The following is an 18,928-nucleotide window of genomic DNA, read 5'->3' on the forward strand; positions in this document are numbered from 1 at the left end:
ATTAGCTTCCCAGCATTGTTCAGTATTGTTACAATGCTGAACAAATCCAAAAAGATTTAGATTTTATTTTAATTTTGGTTTACAACTCTTGGTCATCAGATTTCGTAAATTCCCAGCATTATTATTATTACTATCATTTTCTATTTTAACCTTTTTCAACTTTATTACTCAGATTTGTTGTTGTGGAAGGATTGGCTAATCTTCACATACGGCCGTGGAGCTGGAGCCCTCACATCCACTCCAATAATGTCCCCCATCGGCCATATTAGGCCTCTTGCCAGGTGAGCCCCAAGGAGTTTTCGATGGGCCTCAGCCGAGGGATTTTCAGTGATGTTACTATGGACGCCTCTACCCCAGGAAGCTAATTCGCTTTGGCTTGGGCGCATTGCTAGTCGCGCCCAAGTGCCCTCCCCCCCCCCCCCCGACGCTGACAGGCCCAGCAGCGCCGAACTCTGCACGTGGCACGTCGTGGGCCAGCGCCCATCAGTCGAGGCCGAGACCGAGCCCGTGGAGCAACAAAAACGCTGACCATCGCGGAAACGCACATTCAATTTAAGCTGTTCGCCTCCGGTCTGAAATTGGAGGACGACCTTGACCACTGAACGATGCTCACTCATCGGAAACCATTTGGCCAAACGACTGTGGCCAGCAGAAAACAGAGCTGCAAATGGCGCATGCCAAGTTTTTCGACTGACAGTTCATCAGGCCCACCTTAGGAGCGTAGAACTAAACATACAAGGTGGAGCAGCCGGCATGATCCGCTATGATCCGCGAGGGAGCTCGCGCCAGCCAAATCCAACAAACAGCGAGCCTCCCAGAGAGCGTGTCTCCCTCCTCCTCGTCCAGAAGCCCCTTCCATTACCCCGCCACGCGCTGTGAGGTGGTAAAAACACCGCAGCGTGTAACAGTCGCCGGCTCCAGTTCCATTTCAACCCTCATCCCCGGCGCCGTCCCCGGCTACAGTCCCAGCAGACTGCGTCTCCGTCTCCGTGCCCGTCTCGTCTCTGTCCCCGTCTTCATCCCCGGCACCCGTCTCAGTCCCAGCAGCCTTCTCCAGGTCAGCGGCGGTGGCAGCGGTCTCCGTCTCCGTCTGTGCGTCGGTCTCCCTCCCCGTCTCCGTCTCCGTCTGTACGTCAGTCTCCGTCTCCGTCTCCGTCTGTGCGTCAGTCTCCGTCTCCGTCTGTGAGTCAGTCTCCGTCTCCGTCTGTGCGTCAGTCTCCGTCTCCGTCTCGGCGTCGGTCTTCGGACGCCCGGCGGCTGACCGTGGCCGTGCCGCGCGGCGCGCCGGGAGACCGGTCGGGGCCGGCCGGGGCCCAGCCGACCGCCTGGTATCGACCGGCCGCCCGGCCAGCCGACCTGGGCCGGCGGCCGAGCCGCGTCGCGCGCAGCCGCCGCGCCGCTCCGCGCCGCACCGGCAGGCCAGGTCACACGGCGCCACCGGCGGCCGCACAGCCAGACCAGAGGCCGGCGGCGACAATACAGTGAAACGGGGGAGAGCCGATCACAACAGTATGTGGATACAGCGGCGGTAACAGCCGATATCAGCAATATGTGGGTGCCGGTAACAACAGTATGTGGAGACGATTAGAGCCCCGGGGATAACAGCCGGCTACGGCTGTGTATGGAGGGGTCGGTAACTACAGTATGTGGAGACTCCCGTAACAGTCGCGCGGCAAAACACGTAGAACCGGTAACGGACGCATGCGGCAAGGTGGGGAGAGCCGGAGAACAAAAATGTGTGAAGACGGAGAGAGCCGGCCATAGTCCACCATACAGAGACTGATGCACTGTGCAGAGACAGATAGGTCGGCTAAAGGTCGGGTATCAGCAGAGCGTAATGACGGCCGCCCCGGGCCGCGGACGGCCGGCGCAGTAACGGACTACGGTGACAAATGGAGCGGGGCGGCGACGGATAGAAACATATCATCACGAGAGCGGATGGACGAGTGCGGGCGGCAATAGTACGCCAGCATCTGGGCGGGATCATCAGACGGTGAGAGATGGCCGCCGAGGGTCGCACATCACCGCCAGAGCACGGCGCCAATGGACACTACATCAGCAAACGAATGTTGTTTACGACATAGCAGGGCTGGAACCAGAGGAGCTGAGGAATTTTCTTCCGTAACCAGAAAAAAATCGTGAATCACCCCAAAGGGGTCTGTGGAAATACCTACGTAATGTCGAGATCTTCAGAAAGCACCTATGAACATAGAACAAAGTAGTTCACGGAAAATCGCAATCCAAAAATGGCCACTAGACTGTGCCGACTCCGCCAGCTGACATGGCGGTTCAGCGTCGGTACGAGCCGGCACGGACCGCCCGGCACCGGTACGGAGCGCCGGGTAGGTACGGACCGCCGGGTAGGTACGGACCGCCCGGCACCGGTACGGACCGCCCGACACCGGTACGGACCGCCGGGTAGGTACAGACCGCCCGGCACCGGTGCGAACCGCCGGGTACGGACCGCCCGGCTCCGGTGCAGACCACGGGGTACAGACCACACCGCACCGGTGCAGACCACGGGGTACAGACCAAACCGCACCGGTGCACACCACGGGGTACAGACCACACCGGCGCGGTGCAGACCGCCGGGTTCGGACCACACCGCGCCGGACGTGTCCTGTGGAGCCCAGCTGCCTCCGGTCAGCCATACACCTCCCAGAACCGCCGTCGGGTCAGGTCCCACCGGCTCCGAGCGAGACCGACAATACGGCTCCGCCGCGGCCCGGCAGGTCAGCGACTTCACCCAGAAGCTCTCATAAGAGCCCCAGGAATGAGTGCATCAATGGTCCGAAATTCACAGACGGCAGCAGGAAAATTACAGAGGAATTCACAGCTAAATGTTCGCGGAGAGATAAAGGCGCATGCAGAATTAATGAAATAGCGCAGTGGAACAGAATTCAGAGCGTCTCCGGGCTGTTTGAAGACATTTAAGACAAAGGCAGAGCAGCGCGGGGGTGGGGAAAGGCCACGGCCAAATATTTGGGAACAAAGCATTAGGAAGACGACGTTTTGCATAATACATTTCATTGGGGAGGATCCCGCGGCGCATTCTAGATCACAAGACACTGAACACTTCGGGTCGTATTATAAGACGACGTGGATCTGCACGGAGTTTTCATTGGTGAGTTAGAGTTGTTCGAGGTTGTCAGGTGCAGCTTCGTACGTTGACAGCGGAACCGTTTCTCACGCCTTTGATGAGTCCCGCTAGATATCCTGTCTCAGCCAAATGATGCACTCCACCTCTGCCAGGGCCGATTCGAGGCGGTTGAGACCAGCGGTACAGTCTAGCTTCCAGGCGCCGGCAACTAGTGCCATCTATGGGCAGGAATTGGTACAACAGACCGTCGAGCCGCGGTGCGCGAGCCGAGCGGTACAGTCTAGATTTCAGGCGCCCAACACTAGTGCCATCTATGGGCAGGGATCGAAACAGCAGCCGGTTGGACGGCGGCGTGCGAGCCCAGCGGTACAGCCTACTTTTCAGGCGCCGACCACTAACGTCATCTATTGGCGGTAGCGAGAGCTACGGAGCTCCGCCGCCGCGCTACTCCAGCCTCGGCTGCTGTTACTGACACTCGCGGGAGCTAGGCCTGGCCCATCCCGACAATCCGCTACCGACCAAGATGGTTCGGCGACCACTATCACGGGTCACAAACCAGTGGCAGCGGTCGCCGAACGAACGGATGTCATTGGTGACAACGGCGGCCTGTGTGGACAATGGCGGCCCCTTGAAGAGTCCTGGTGACTGGCTATGGTGGGGACGGGGTGCACACTGCACAAATTATGCACCGATCCATAAATTTCCGATCGGGCGGTAGGCTACAGAAACTGGGCAACAAACTCGATCGGACTTGGATTCAATATCTAGTGATAGCTACACCAACCCTGACTTTGGTCAAGCAAAACCACAGAGAATCACAAACATTGCAGTTACTTTTAATTTTGATGACTCAGTGTTTTGTGGGTAACATGAAGGCAAGCGGCAAGCGGTAGAAACCAGCATGAAATAGCAGGACAAACGTCTGGAACATACTGACTCGGTGCCAGGTGGGCTGGTCTTGAGACGCTGAGGTGGGCTTTGGGCTGTGATGGACCGAGGCTGGAATGAGCTGAGGCCCTTTCAACTCTAGGGCGATGGCGGTTACTGAAATGAGCCAGCTATCGTGTTCAGTCCCACCACACCAGAGCAGAAATTACGACCAAAACAACAACCCCAACCAGAGCGATGCGGTCATCAATTTTCCCACCATCTTCGAGCTAACTGCTCCTTCGAACAAATTCTAGACGAACAGTTGAAGACAATTTTTCAAACTTTGGTAGAAACTTTGACAATTTTCTGAAAATTGCAGCACCCGTCTCGGCCCTGATCACCATTAAAAATGGCCGATAGTTGTGTTATATCTTTATGTGTCAAAACTAACGCGGACCTCGCGTTAGCCCCTAATAATTAAATCTGACGCCATACGGGATGGCCAAGATTATCTAAATCATCAAGCGAAGCCATTCTTTAACTGGGGGTCTAAAAGTCAGGCATGTCTTCACCACTTTTCCATTACCCATTACCGCGTCGCCCCTTTGCCAAGTACCTATCTCGCGCCACCGCACCATCAGACTCTCGTAGCTCTCCCAGTCCCCACCGCACCATGAGGCTCTCGCAGCTCTCCTAGTCGCTACCGCACCATCAGGCTTTCCTATCTCTCTCCCCGCCGCACCCACCAGGCGCCCTGCACCCAGCAAGGCGCCGCCTGAATCACGGCCGGGGCGCGGGCGGATTCGACTCGGCCCTTGCGCCGAGCGCGGCCGGTCGATGCAGTTTACAGTTGACACGACCGGAACTAATCGGGCGGCATAACGGCGCGCCGCTAACGGGCTCTAATTCCGCCGGCCGGCCGGCCGGGCGGGCGGAGAGGTGGGCCGTGTTTGCTCGGTCCGACGGCCCACTGCCCGACTGAACTGCGCCGCTCGCACCGGACGCCGCCGCGTCGTCTGAACGCACAACAGGTGCAGAACGCCTACCAAACGAACCACTCACTGCGAGGAAAGGTGCATGGCGCTGCATCAACTTGGTATCCCAACAAATCGTTAAGAAGATTTGATAAAATGTCACGAAGACTGGTCTTAAAGTGCAAAACTATCAGCCGTACACAATGTACACCGCTTCCAAGCGAACTCCTGCGCCTCAGCATGTGACCAGGGTAGTATGTAGAAACTACAGTACAGCTAGCGTCACCGATGGGTGTGACGTCACTGTCATTCCAGTCCCAGCCGCCCTGGGTGTGACGTCACCGTCGGTACAGTCCATCCATCTGTCGTGACTGCCGTAACAGTCCGACCCTCTGACGTCACGCCAGTACAGTCTGTCCCGCTGGCGTCACGCCGGTACAGCCCGTCCCTCTGCGGCCGACTCTGCCGCCTGCGGTGGACAACTGACCCGCACAGCAGCCCCTGACAGCAGCGCAACCCCGAACGCAGCGCAGCCCTAGTCACCGGGCCCGAACAGCTTTTTTGTCATCTTGACAACAATTCTTCCTACCAGCCTTTTTTTGCCTGGCAGGTGACATTTCATTCTAAAAGTCTCAGCTTAGCATCCACAGCTTTTGCTAGAATATAGACAAGCATTATATTGAGAGCACATAAATATCCACGATTAAAAACCCAAATTTAAAACCCAACAATGCCACTGATTTAATTTTTACTCGTAGATGGACATGTACGCTCAACATCCGCAACAATAGGGAGGGCATTTGAATGGCTGAACAGGATCCTTTTTTATCATCTCTTGCATTAATATCCATGCATGAATTGTGGAGAAAATGTTCATCATGCCAGCGTGCTTGATATCTGGATATTTTGTTAAGATATGCAGATTGGTACGAAACTGAACTTCTTTTCTTTGGGGTTTGTTCCATTTTGCGAAGATGCTTTTGGAAGTGAAGCTAGCTTGTCTAGTGTTTGACAGCCTAATTTTCCACCGGCCCTGGCTTGAATTCCCAATTGTACACTCCCTGGCCGAGTCCCAGACTAATTAGATGGCCAAATTAATTACTAGCTAAGATGTCTGGAACGGAGCCGCCTCCAGACAGAACGGCACCGATACGGAGAGACAACACAACTTTGATAACAAAACCACGTGAAGCGAAGACTGGAATACAGGAGTGATCAGCGGCACCCGCTACCGGAGGCTCGGTCCAATGGCCTCAGTAAAAGCCAGCGCCGCCAGCAGAACTTAGAGGCGCTCTGGAACCACAAGCCAGCGGAGCCCGGCGCCCGGGAGCCCCGGCAGGGTGACAGAGGAGCCCCGGGAGCCCCGGCAGGGTAACAGCGGAACCCCTGGAGCCTCTGCCGGTGACAGCGGCGCTGCGGAGCCCCGGCCCGCTGACAGCGGCGCTCCAGCCGGCCGGCCGGTGACAGCGGTGACGAGGTAGCAGTGCCGCGCACGTGCAGCCCGGCCATTGCGATCAATGTGGCGACCCGGCTCCCGGGCCCCAGGACTGAGGACTCGACTCGGACGGCTCGCAGCGACACGGAGGGGGGGGGGGAGCGGAGACAGATGGAGCGCAGCAATATGGTACAAGGGAGGAAGAAAGAGTGAATGGAAGATAAAGAGTGAGAAAAGAGATAGCAAGAAGAGAGAGAGAGAGAGAGAGAGAGAGAGAGAGAGAGAGAGAGAGAGAGAGAGAGAGAGAGAGAGAGAGAGAGAGAGAGAGAGAGAGAGAGAGAGAGAGAGAGAGGAAATAAGCGGAGAGATGAAAAGATGTGATGACGGAAAGAAGACAACACGAATTGGGACCCATTGTGGAGGGATATGGAGATATTGAGAGAGACAGAAAGTTTGAGCAGACGGCGATAGAGCAGCACGGTGTGACAGCCATATCATCCAGTGGGTAGGAAGCGGATGGGGAGAGGATATGGCAAAAAGCGACGTCAAAGTATGGAGAAGACCTGGCCTGAGACCGTGACGTAATATGACGTGCATCCCTAACATTGGTTCCAAAACCACATAGTGAAGTGCTGGTCAAATAGGCGTCAAGCCGCAGCTGAGTGCTGCGCCCCTCACAGCGGGTGATGACCAGTGAGCCCAACACCGGGAGCTGGTTAGAGCTGCGGCGCCGCGGTATGGGTGAGCTGAGGCGAGGTGACGCGAGCTGTGGCGAGACGAGACAGGGCTGGAGTGGACTGGCGTGCGCCGCCACCGGTTTGAACTGACCCCAGTGCCGCCGCTGGTTTAAACCAGTGCCGCCGCTTGTCGCTGTTCTACCAGTGCCTTCGTTCCGACAGTAGGTACTACAGTCCGGTATACTGCCCCAGGCAGCTACCGGCGGTACTGCGGTACTGCGGTACTGCGCCGGAAAGCTGCCAGTCCGGTACCACAACGAACAGCTACCGGCGGTACTGCGGTACTGCGACAAACTTGTACAATTCTCTTGATTCCGGCCTCGACTTTACTGCAGTTTACTTAGACATTTCAAAATGTTTCGATAAAATCTGGCACAAAGGACTATTGTTTAAATGTCAACATGAATTTGGAATCTCTGGTAAACTTCTTCAATTGTTGACCTCTTACCTGAACAGCAGAACGCAACAAGTAAAAATTCAAAATGCCGCTTCTCATTCTCGCAAAATCAACGCAGGCTGTCCTCAGGGATCAGTTATAGGACCTTTACTTGCGCTTATTTACCTGAACGACCTTTCTGACCGCACTGACAATGACATACTATTTTTGCGGACGACACATCACTATAATCACTATACGCATCTCACTCAGCAGCAACATAACAACAAACACAACTCTCGTTACAACGCGACCTGGACAAAATCTACAAATACGGAGAAACATGGGCAATCACGTCGAAACTTAAACCATACAACAGACATTTTCCCGCAGCAACAAAAGTAAACCACCTAAGCTATCCTTCGGTGCCCATCCAATTCCCACCAACGAGTCGCACAAACACCTTGGCATGACCTTTTCGAAAGATCTACGATTTCACGAACACGTGGACGAAATTTTAACAAAATCAACAAGACGCTCAGCCCTCTATATTCCATTGCAAAATATCTACCTCGACATACTTTAGACCAGATCCACAAAACGTACCTTCTCCCTCATTTTGACCATTGTGACACGATATTTGATGGACATATCACTGCAAGAGACGCAACACGACTAGAGACACTGCAAAACAGAGTTGCCAGACTGATCACCGGGACGCTTTTTAGAGCACCATCTGATAAACTGCGGAAAGAGCTCGGCTGGGATAGACTATCCAAAAGAAGACACCTACACCGTCTAAAGCTTTATCACAAATTATATATATATATATATATCAGAAAATCAAACTACAACTACATAATATCAAAGCTCTCATACCACATACACGAGCACACGACACGGGTATGACACTCAGAAACGCCACCCACCACACACTTGTCAAAACACGAACAACCACACACCAACGCTCCTTTTTCACACTTACCAGCAAACAATGGAATCAATTACCCGAAACAGCAAGACATCTACCTTACGTAGACTTCAAGAAATGGCTCAACCGCCTCAAGCAACACTTCAGGACATCAAAACCTCCGTCATACTACTCCTATGGTACCAAATCACTCAACACACTCCACACCAGGCTGAGAACCGACATGTCACAACTAAACTCACACATGTTCCTAACACAAAAGACAACATCCCCTGCATGCCCTTGTGGATACACACAAGAAAACACGGCCCACTTTATACTCGATTGTCCAAAGCACATACAAATCAGGGACATACTTTTCCGAGACGTGTCACTCCTTTTAACCCTATTCCTAGCGGGCTCCGCCGGGACAAGAAACTGGCGGGGGGGCCGATTCGGCCCCCCCTGAGATCTCGAGAACGAAGCAAGATAGCGACAAACGGTAAACGGCATCGGATACGCACGGCCAAGATCTACAATTTTTAATAAGGTCATTTTCAGGTCAGGTCAAAGATGACGTCACAGGGGTCGAAAAAGTCAAAATGGCGGCGCTAGATATGGAGAGAGTTTTTCTCGAATAACTTTCGAATTAGTCAAGATAGGAACAAACTAAGGGCATCATCGTGATCCTCTCGTCAATCCGCATCGAATGATATATATGTTGACCTCGCAAGGTCAAGGTCAAAGGTTGACCTCAGGTCACGTGACCTCGAGGTCATCATGTATATCATTCGATGCGTCTTGACGAGCTGAACACAATGAGACCATCTATGCGTCTGTATCTTGTTCCTGTACGGAGTTATTGGCCAAAAACCTTTGGTGACCTTTGATGACGTCACATGACCTCACAGCTGCCCAACAGCAAAACAGACCTCAAGGTAGTGAAGGTTGATCGTATATGAAGTCATGTATGGTATATGGGGCCATTCCGACCCGTTTTAGTGGTAAAAACAGGGAGTTGATTTTTCCCCCATTCTGCCGTCCAAAGGCAAAAACGCATATGTCGGTTCATGACCTGACCCGACATATGCGTTTTTGCCTTTGGACGGCAGCATTGACTTATAATGGGGAGGTCGCGAAACTGACCTGACCTTAGGTCACCCAGTGGCGCGGGAACTTCTTCCAGCCTGGGGGGGCTGAATCATAATAGAAATCAACCTAGGGTACCCCCAAATCTAGTTTTCTCACCGGTTTTAGACCACTTATTTTTCAGACCTTGGCCTTTTCAACATAAAAAAAAAAACAAAACACGAAAATATTTTCAAAAAGTGAGGTATTCCGTCTCAGCTGAGTGAAGAAACTACCGTTTTGGCAGCCTGGGGCCGTATTCACGTCGATCATTTTCGTAAGAATTTTCTTAAGTTTGACCTACTTCTTAAGTAACTTTTTTTAACCACGTGAACTCCATCGATAAAAACTTAAGTGTCGACGTGAATACCAAATTATACTTACGAAAGAAAATCGACTTACGAAGTGGACGTGAATACGGCCCCTGGAGTAAAGGTTTTAATCTGCCAAATGAGTTGCCGAGCCAGTGAAATAGGTGGATTTTTCACTTACATGCTTTCTTCCTTTGCGACCCACAACCCCTAATTTGGGGAGGACAAGCTGCCCAACGGTTCCTGGCCTCATGAAACGTTGTGGGGCACCGCCCCCACGGCCGCAGAGTTGTAGGGGCAAGCTTCCCCCACTGCCCCCTCCCCCAGTTCCCGCGTCATGTATGAATCTATGAAATTATGTTGGTAGATTTCCGATTTCGATTCCTCCAGCTGGGGGGGGGGCTCAAATACATTACGAGCCCCCCAGCCGAAAAGCTGGGGGGGCTCAGCCCCCACTAGCCCCCCCGGTACCCGCGCCACTGAGGTCACCGATATCAAAATTCCGAGATATACAAATTGCACATACTGGTACCCTAACTAAAGCCTGAAGAGAAGAAATTGATCGGTCAAAAACTCTAGCTCTGGCGTGATTGCAAACTTTTCTGAGGTAGGGTCACCAAACCGCCTCTGGTGACCTGACCTGAGGTCAGATCAACTCAAAATTTTCAGACATGTTGCGTAGAAGCCTTTTAGGAAAAGTCAGAAAATTTGAGCTTCCTAGCTCAACGCGTTTGGGAGAAATAACCAAAAAACCTCAGGGGGGGCTCCTGAGGCCCCCCCCCCCCCCCCGCCAGGAATAGGGTTAAAGCGCAGCTTCACCACAGAACCCAGATCCAATCAGCTCCAAATCCTCTTGCATGGCAGTGGTCTCAGCGGTGGCGTTGGTCGAGAGGTGGCCCGCTGCTTCCAAAATTTCTTGCATAACTCTCACAGGTTTCCTACCAACCGTTAAGCTCAGCTCTCGGGCGGACCTGGTCGGACCTGGTCCGTCAGTATAGGCATTTGTTGGCGAGGTGGGCGGGGGTGGGTGGCTGCGGGAGGTGACCAGCGACGTGGCGGCGGTTGAACCCAGCTGAGGTGACGCGATTGTGCGAAGTGTGTGTGTATGGGGGGGGTGTAGTGTAGGTGTGTGTGTGTTTGTGCGCGCGCACGCGCGCGCGCGTGTGTGTGTGCTTGCATGTTGTGAGAGTTGGCACCTTGAACTAAGCAGTAAGCTTTTGTGCCAACTCTCCACCAAATTTGCTTGATTTAATCCGAGTTTGTGCCAATAAACATGATGATGATGATGATGACAGCTGCTAGACCGGTACCACAACGAACAGCTACCGACGGTACTGCGGTACTGCGCCGGACAGCTGCTAGACCGGTAGTACCACAACGGACAGTTACCGGCGGTACTGCGGTACTGCGCCGGACAACTGCCAGTCCGGTACCAGAACGGACAGTTACCGGCGGTACTGCGGTACTGCGCCGGACAGCTGCCAGTCCGGTACCACAACGGACAGCTGCCGGCGGTACTGCGCCGGACCGGCCGGACAGCTGCTGCCGGGCCTACAGCTGCTGACAGGCCGACAGGTCAGCCGGAATGGCCGCCCACAGGTGCAGAGGAAACGGCTCCGAATAATCGCCCGGCATAGCACAGCCCGCACAGAGAAACTTATCAACAATCGCCAGGACAAACTGCAGATGTGACTAACAAGACTGTGAACAATGGAGGACAGCATATCTGTCAAGTAGGTGGAACAAAATCAAGCAAACTATATCTGCGTGGAGACACCTTTCACGAAGGTACCGAAGCCAGTGGTAGCCGCTTCGACTCCCAGCACGGTCTTGAAGGACAAACCAATCAATGCTTAGGAAAATCTGCGTAGACCCTTCAGTAGGTAATCAGAATATTATCAGAAACTAGTCAGAGCCGCTATCCCAAAACTGACTTGAAAATCGACCAACGCAAAAAAAAAAAATACAATGACCTGCGCCGGAAGAGGCACATCTCATCCATTGAGTTTCGTAACACACGGTGTATTTCAGCGAGGAACACGGGTGGAAAACAGCCGAAAACAGTGCCACCTACATACGTCGGCGTACGACCGGCATCCGTCGGCTACCGACAATGCAGGTGGCGCCACTTACAAAGGTGGGCTCCGGAACGAGGCCGATCATCTGCGCACCGGCAGCTATATCGGCGGAAAATGCACCTGTGCCACGCAGCCCACATGGGCCGGAGCCGCTTCCCAGTAATGGGACGCCCACCGCGGGGTGCTCGCAAACACCCGACTGACGTGCAGCCTGCAGACTTGACAGGGGAGCTTCAGCACGAACCACTGAACAGACTAGGGGCGACAGCGCCGACAGCGCGGACCAGGGAAGTGCACTACAAAACCACCTAGTGCAGATTATTATTCAGAGCTGGTTCACTTAATATTATGTGAATCTGGAGCTGAACATCTTCAGAAAGCTAATTCTTCCCACATTAGCATATGAATTAACCAGCGCGGGCGGGCGGCACTGGCTAATCTGAACCTCTTCTGGTTTTCGTTCTCGAATTCGGCGACCTTTTCAGCGCCGGTACGGTAGTTCGGAGCGACACAGCGCCGCATGAGAATGAGAGTGGCCGGCCAGAGTTGGCAGCACGGCGGCCAGTGGCGGCCTCCCGCGGGACCGAGCGGTCCGAACTCGAGCCGGCGGGCGGGGCCGCGGGGAGCCCCTCCCCACACGGCGGCGGGGAGCCCCTCCCCACCCTGCCAGCAGTCCCAGCCGGATCTAGGGAAAGCACCGAATTGATGGTCGAGTGCTCATTTCTGGCCATGAGCTACCATAGGCCCAAAGTTAAGAAACGGCTTCAAAGGAGGCCTGGCCTCCACAATGCACCGCTATCCCTGCAGCCGCCAGTGCCTCACTCACAGCTAAAATTCCAGGTACGTATGTACACATAGCTCACAGTCATCATCTCACCCCTCAGCCGTTAGCCCGCAGCCCACATCCTGCAGCCTCACGAATAGATCAGCGGATCCAGAGCTCCATTGCGGTTTGTTTTAGACGCCAAGTCCTAAACGTCGCCAGCGCGTACTTAATCTCATCGACTCAGGAGTTGTCGGTCATCCACAACAAATGAATTTATAAATAAAAATTTCATGTTTCATTAAACGCTAGTTAAAACTATTGTGCTTACAATTTCAACTAACCAGCGACATTTTCAATGGTTTATTATAAAAAGTATATAGTGAGATTTGTCAATGGGCCCCATAGGATAAGGAGGCGTTTGGAGAGAAGTGAGGGTCGTCACTAGTGATGTCAATTACGGAAAATTTTGATAGCGATACCAAATCAAATACCAACAATAACCACGGAAGAATACCGAAACCGAACCAACTTGGTAAACTCAGGAAAATACCAACTTTTTACCAAATTCACAGCCTCTTTTACATTACGGATGATTCACAATACCAACAAAATACCAAATGCATTAGCCTTGAAATACCAAATACCAAGTTGGTATCGGTTTGGTATCGGTATACCAAAAACTTGGTATCTGATTGACATCTCTAGTCGTCACTCGTCTGCTTTCATTCGGTAGCTAATCATGGCGGTATCATTATCGCCAACACGCCGCTGTCCCACCAGGCCCGGAGTGAGGCCCGCCGGTGTGAGTGTCGGTGCCAGCTGTGAGTCGTCAGCCGGTCACGAGGTCGTCCGTGACACACTCACACGGAGAGCGGGAGGTCGGGTCGGGTGCACAGGCGGCCGGGTACCCGACCGGTGCGTCACAGCGCGCAGCTGCTCCGGCCGACACATACACACACAGACAGACAGAGCCGGGGGCCAGTGGGCTGCACAGTGCGCAGCCGGCGACAGCCGACACGGACAGACAGACATATACCTACACACATAGCGACGCAGCCACATGCAGCACACAGACACACAGACGGACGGGCACAGCCACAGCGATACGCAACACATAACAGGCATAGGGACGTATCAGCCGAATGGGCAGCACGACCGTGCCGACAGGTCAGCAGGAATGGCCGCCGGCCGGGCATACTTCAACTGGCCTCAGTGATGTTCAAATGTTTACTTCAACTGGCCTCAGTGATGTTCAACTGTTTACTTCAACTGGCCTCAGTGATGTCGGTCTCAGTAAATGGTTGCGAAAATGTCAGTCCAACAATTATTACATGTGGCAGCCTATCGATAACGCTATTCTGTTATTATTACAGTCAAGCCATTGGAAAAGCAAGTGATTGCGTTTGATCTATTACGTGAAAATCGGCACAGCCCAGGCGATACATTTGGTGACCTACGTTTGGCCATTAGTGACCTTAAAGATCGGGTCAAATGTCAGTTTGTGCCGATCTCAGTTGTAAGCATCCCACAGAAAAACCGAGAGATTTATCAGCGCGAAACTTTCACAGATGCTTTTCTCGTTCATTTCTTGAAAACGCTGCGCTGATGCCGTTCAGCGGACGAGTTATTCTCTTTATGGAACGTTATCCCCTAACAGGCCGGGATCAGCGTACTCCTCAGTCGCGCGACAGCAAAAACTGTTTTATCGCTCGTACTGGTACATCATAAACGGTGTTTGCACTAGAGGATTCGTCATACCAACAACGAATTCTTTATCGGATGGTAAATAAACCCCCATAAACATATATCGCATCCAGGGCTGCGGAGTCCGAGTCTGAGTCGGAGTCGGTCGGAGTCGGCAGTTTTGCCCGGAGTCGGAGTAATGGCAAATAAACCTCAACTAGAAAGAAAGGAAGTAACTGGACGGGTAGGCGAGCCTGGCTCACCTGCCCGTCAGACATTTTTATGACATGTTTATTAAGACATGTTTGTTAAGACATGTTTATTACTGTGAGATAACCAGTTGGAATTAGTTACTAAAAAATTTATTGTTTCGAATCTGCATCACATGTATTTCGAACATTTACAAACATCTATATATCATTAACCTTCCAGGCGGTGGGGGGCATTTTTTGCCCCCTTTAGTTTTTTCGATATATCTCGAGAACCGCTGCGCCGATCGTCACCAAACTTTCAGTACCCTTCCGTGAGTAGCTAACGCACATGGTGACCAAAAATTTTTCCAAAGGCTATGATAGGTTGGCCGCTAATGACGTTAGAGTGACGTCATTTTTGCCATTTTCGACCCAAAAAAAGGTTTCGCGGGAAGAGCTGTCAGGCCTACAGCTTTAGAGATACAGAAAAATGTTCCAGACATAAAAGGTGTAGAATCAAGAGGGCTACAAAACTGCTATTTCGGTTTTTCGATTTTTTTTTTGGATTTTGACCCCAAAAAATCAAAAAATACATTTTTTGAAAATAATAGCCGAAAAATCCAAAAAGTTTTTTGAATTTCGAAAAAACGGAATATATGTGATAGTCCCTACCGCCTTCTATCTACATACCAAATTTGAGATCAATACCTCTTTTTTTGGCCAAGTTATAGCGAAAAAACTGTTCAAAATTGATGACGTCAAATTTTCAAACTCAAATTTTAGCAATTCTAGACCTCGTAGCGCAAAACAAAGACCATCATTAGACTCCCCGTGACGAGCAGCATCGAATCGATACCCATTTTATGCAAAAATATCAACTTTGAAATTTGACCTTTTTTGACCTGACCTTGACCTGACCTCCACCAGAAAGTGACCTAAACCGTACCTGATGGTCTTATAACCAATACCATTGAGCTGGAAATGAAAAACTGGCCATAAAACATGCATCGCACAACCTTAGAAAAGTTGGGTTCATGTGGTGACCCTTTGTGACCTTTGGTGACCTGACCTGTGACCTGACCTGGTATGACCAGTGACCTCTAATAGCAACATATGTACTAGACAACTGACGCCTTATCGCTGATTTTCGACAAAATGCGTTTTACTCGGTGTTATAGCGCTTTCCCTAGAAGCCCCGTGAACGGTGAAACATTTTATCTTTGACCTGACCTGTGACGTCATCGGTGACCCCGAGGTCAATGAAATTTGGTTTCTCTCGACAAATTTGACAGGGCTATCGAACGCCGTTTGAATTTTCCGGATCCGTCCACTAGTTTCGGAGATACGAGGGGGGGCAAAAAAATGCCCCCCCCCCCCCACCGCCTGCCGGGTTAACACTTAAAATATTTTAAATTCAGAGCAGTCTGGACCATTACGACAGCTCGAGTGTTGACCCCAGCTCTTAGGTTCCGCTCCCGCTATCGTGCTAAGTCGACCTCGGCTCTAATCCACGGTCGCCTGAACTGGGTATCACGGCCGTGATACCGTCCTGCAGGACTCACAGATGATAGCAATCGGATGTCTGATATATAATCACAGGCCTCCGTACGGAGCAGCCTACGAGTGGACACGTTCATTACTGTGAAATAACCAGTTGGGACTACTTACTACAAAAGTTATTGTTTCGAATCTGCATCACATGTATTTCGAACATTGTTCAAGTCATGCCTAGTCACAACTACATCGGACATTTCAATTTCTTACTATTTGAGTTATGGTTTGAAAAAGACATTTATAAGAAATACAGGGCCCCGCAGTGGCCTTGACCACGGTCTGCAGGCAGGACGGGGGGGGGGGGGGTGCAGGCAGACTGCGACATACAACGGATCGGGCGCGCAATGCGGTAAACGTGTAGTGGCTCCTATTGCACAGCGTGAGTCGATGGATTTGGGTACGAGACTGAGCTCGTTAGTGCAGTATGTAAGGCATGTCATGCGATAGGCCGCGTTCGGAAAAATGAGACCGCGGTCGGGTCTGTTGGTAACTCATACCACGGATCAATGTCATTCTCGTAATACGTAGGCATGATCGTGTTTTAGTTACGTCAGTGTTTCTCTCAGAAAGACAAGAAAAGTGAATCAGCAATTAGCAATAATAAATACCTACGGGAAAGATGACCTCAAAAGTCAACTTGGAAACATCATGTACATGTACAGTAAATAGCACTACTTAGAGACCCTCGGTTAACACTAAGTTGCGTAAAAAGAAAGCTGGGGTAATGCCTCTAAGTCAATATAAGGGCCGGTACAAATAAGGCACACCTACATTTAATTGCATTTGACTAATTAGGGAATAATGAAGACAGATGGCCTCTAATCGGGACATCACAAAATTGACCTGGATATCGATAACAGCTGGGTCACCGATATCGAAACTCTGGTTGTTCATCCTGTCATCACTGAAACTTTCTTGGGAATAAATCATGCTTGTTTTCGGTGTTTGGGGGTGTTTAGAATGACGTTCGTCCAAAAGAGGCTTGTCGCTATCTTGCTTTGTTCTCGAGATCTCGCTGTCGCTCCCGCTCGTAATACCCAGCCAGCAATTCGTCCGGGATGCGGTTGGGGACGGTCGGGATAGGCTCCGGATGTCCCGACTTGTCCCTACCGGGTTGGGTAGGCTTGGGTTGTCCCAATCGATACCGGACCTCGATGGCCGGCGGTAGGGGCGACTCGGGATTTCCGGACCGCATGCTTAATCGGTTGGGACGCGGTACGGATAGCCCAATCGAATCCCATGTTTAGACAGGCTTGTGATTTACGTTGTTATCCCAACCGATCGGAGAGGGCGCTTCGGGCACCATATCCGGTGGCCCAGAAAGCCTGGAAAAGCAATCAGATGGGCCGCGTGCAGGCAGACGCGTCCTCTGAGCGCAGCGGCCAGTCTAGCTGCCGCGTTGGTCAAGTGTCGATCCCTCCTTTGAGCTGCTGCCTTAGGATATTGCTTTTGAACTGGCTCTAGCAAGCGGTCGGTTCAACTGTTGTCGTTGCAGGGAAATCAGTCCGTCTTTGAGAACAGGGTGAGTATAGTGCACACTTCATCCGTGATGTAGGGAGCGGGAAAGCTATAGGTAATATAAATTTTTATGTTCGTTGTGGTTGTACGGCATGTGAATTACACTCGTGCTGTCGCATGTTTGATCAGTTATCATGGACAAAAGATGTTTGGTCTCATTGTCAAGTGTCGTTGGTTGCATTGTAGGCTATAAACCTGAATTACCAGGCATACCATGTGAAATGTCAGATGTGGGTTATTTCTTAGTGATTTTTAGTGTGTCCCAGACTTTGATTAATTACCTCTTGGTCATTTTCAGATGCTCTCTTCGCACAGTGGTGAGCCGCCCGACCAGATGCCAGCCGTCTACATAGTTTCGCGGTGGCTCTCTGAAGCCCGTGACGGCACACGGACACACTGTCCGCAGAGGAGCCGACACGAACAAGGCGCAGGCCTGCTATAATGACTGTGAACACCGGAAGTGAGTCCGCTGTGCCAGCGCCTTGCAGCGGCGCTAAGATGTTGGCCGACGCCACGAATGTGCTGGCCAGGCTGTGAATTTGTAAAAAATTGACCTGTGTGCAACCAGTAAATTTGTGAATATATTTCAGTGTCCAATGTAATTAATTTTGTCGTGCAGGCATTATAAAGGTTGAATTGGAGAATAATGAAGAGGCGAGGGGGTTGCGGTGGCGCAAGCAAAGTGGTCGCATCTGCATAACAGCAATCTGCGGTTATAAGACTGCGGTTAATATGTCAGATACCTGCGGTATTCCCGAACCGGCCGTGCGGGCCGAGTTGGGACATCCCGATCGGGATCGGAGTTCATCGCTTGTTAAAATGCCATAAGGCGGTTCGGATGCGTGCGGGATTTCCGAACCGGTTGTGCGGGGATATTTGGGGAATCCGGATCGGGATCGGAGTTAAGCGCTTGTTAAAATGTCATAAGGCGGTCCGGATACGTGCGGGATCTCCCAACCGACCGTGCGGGGTAGGTTGGGATATCCGGACCGTTCCAGCCCGTACAAAGTGTCTCATTTCCCAATCCTGTCCCACTCCGGTCCCGATCGGGGTGGTGCGGGCTGAGTCCGAAAATCCCGATCGGGAACGGAGTGGGATTGCTGGCTGGGTAATGGGAAGGTCATTAAAATGATCTGACCTGAGGTCAACGCAGGCCGAAAGCCACTTTTTTATTATCGCATATCAATGACAATTGATAAGGCTTTAATCGTCATCAGACAAAATTGCGACTTTCAGTTGGGATAATATCAAGGTCACTCTTCGAAAAAAAGGTCAAGATGTCACGTGATCAAAATTT

The sequence above is a fragment of the Amphibalanus amphitrite genome, unplaced genomic scaffold (genome assembly GCF_019059575.1).
Source record: "Amphibalanus amphitrite isolate SeventyFive unplaced genomic scaffold, NRLGWU_Aamphi_draft 000728F_arrow, whole genome shotgun sequence".
In the NCBI taxonomy this organism is placed as follows: Eukaryota; Metazoa; Arthropoda; class Thecostraca; order Balanomorpha; family Balanidae; genus Amphibalanus; species Amphibalanus amphitrite.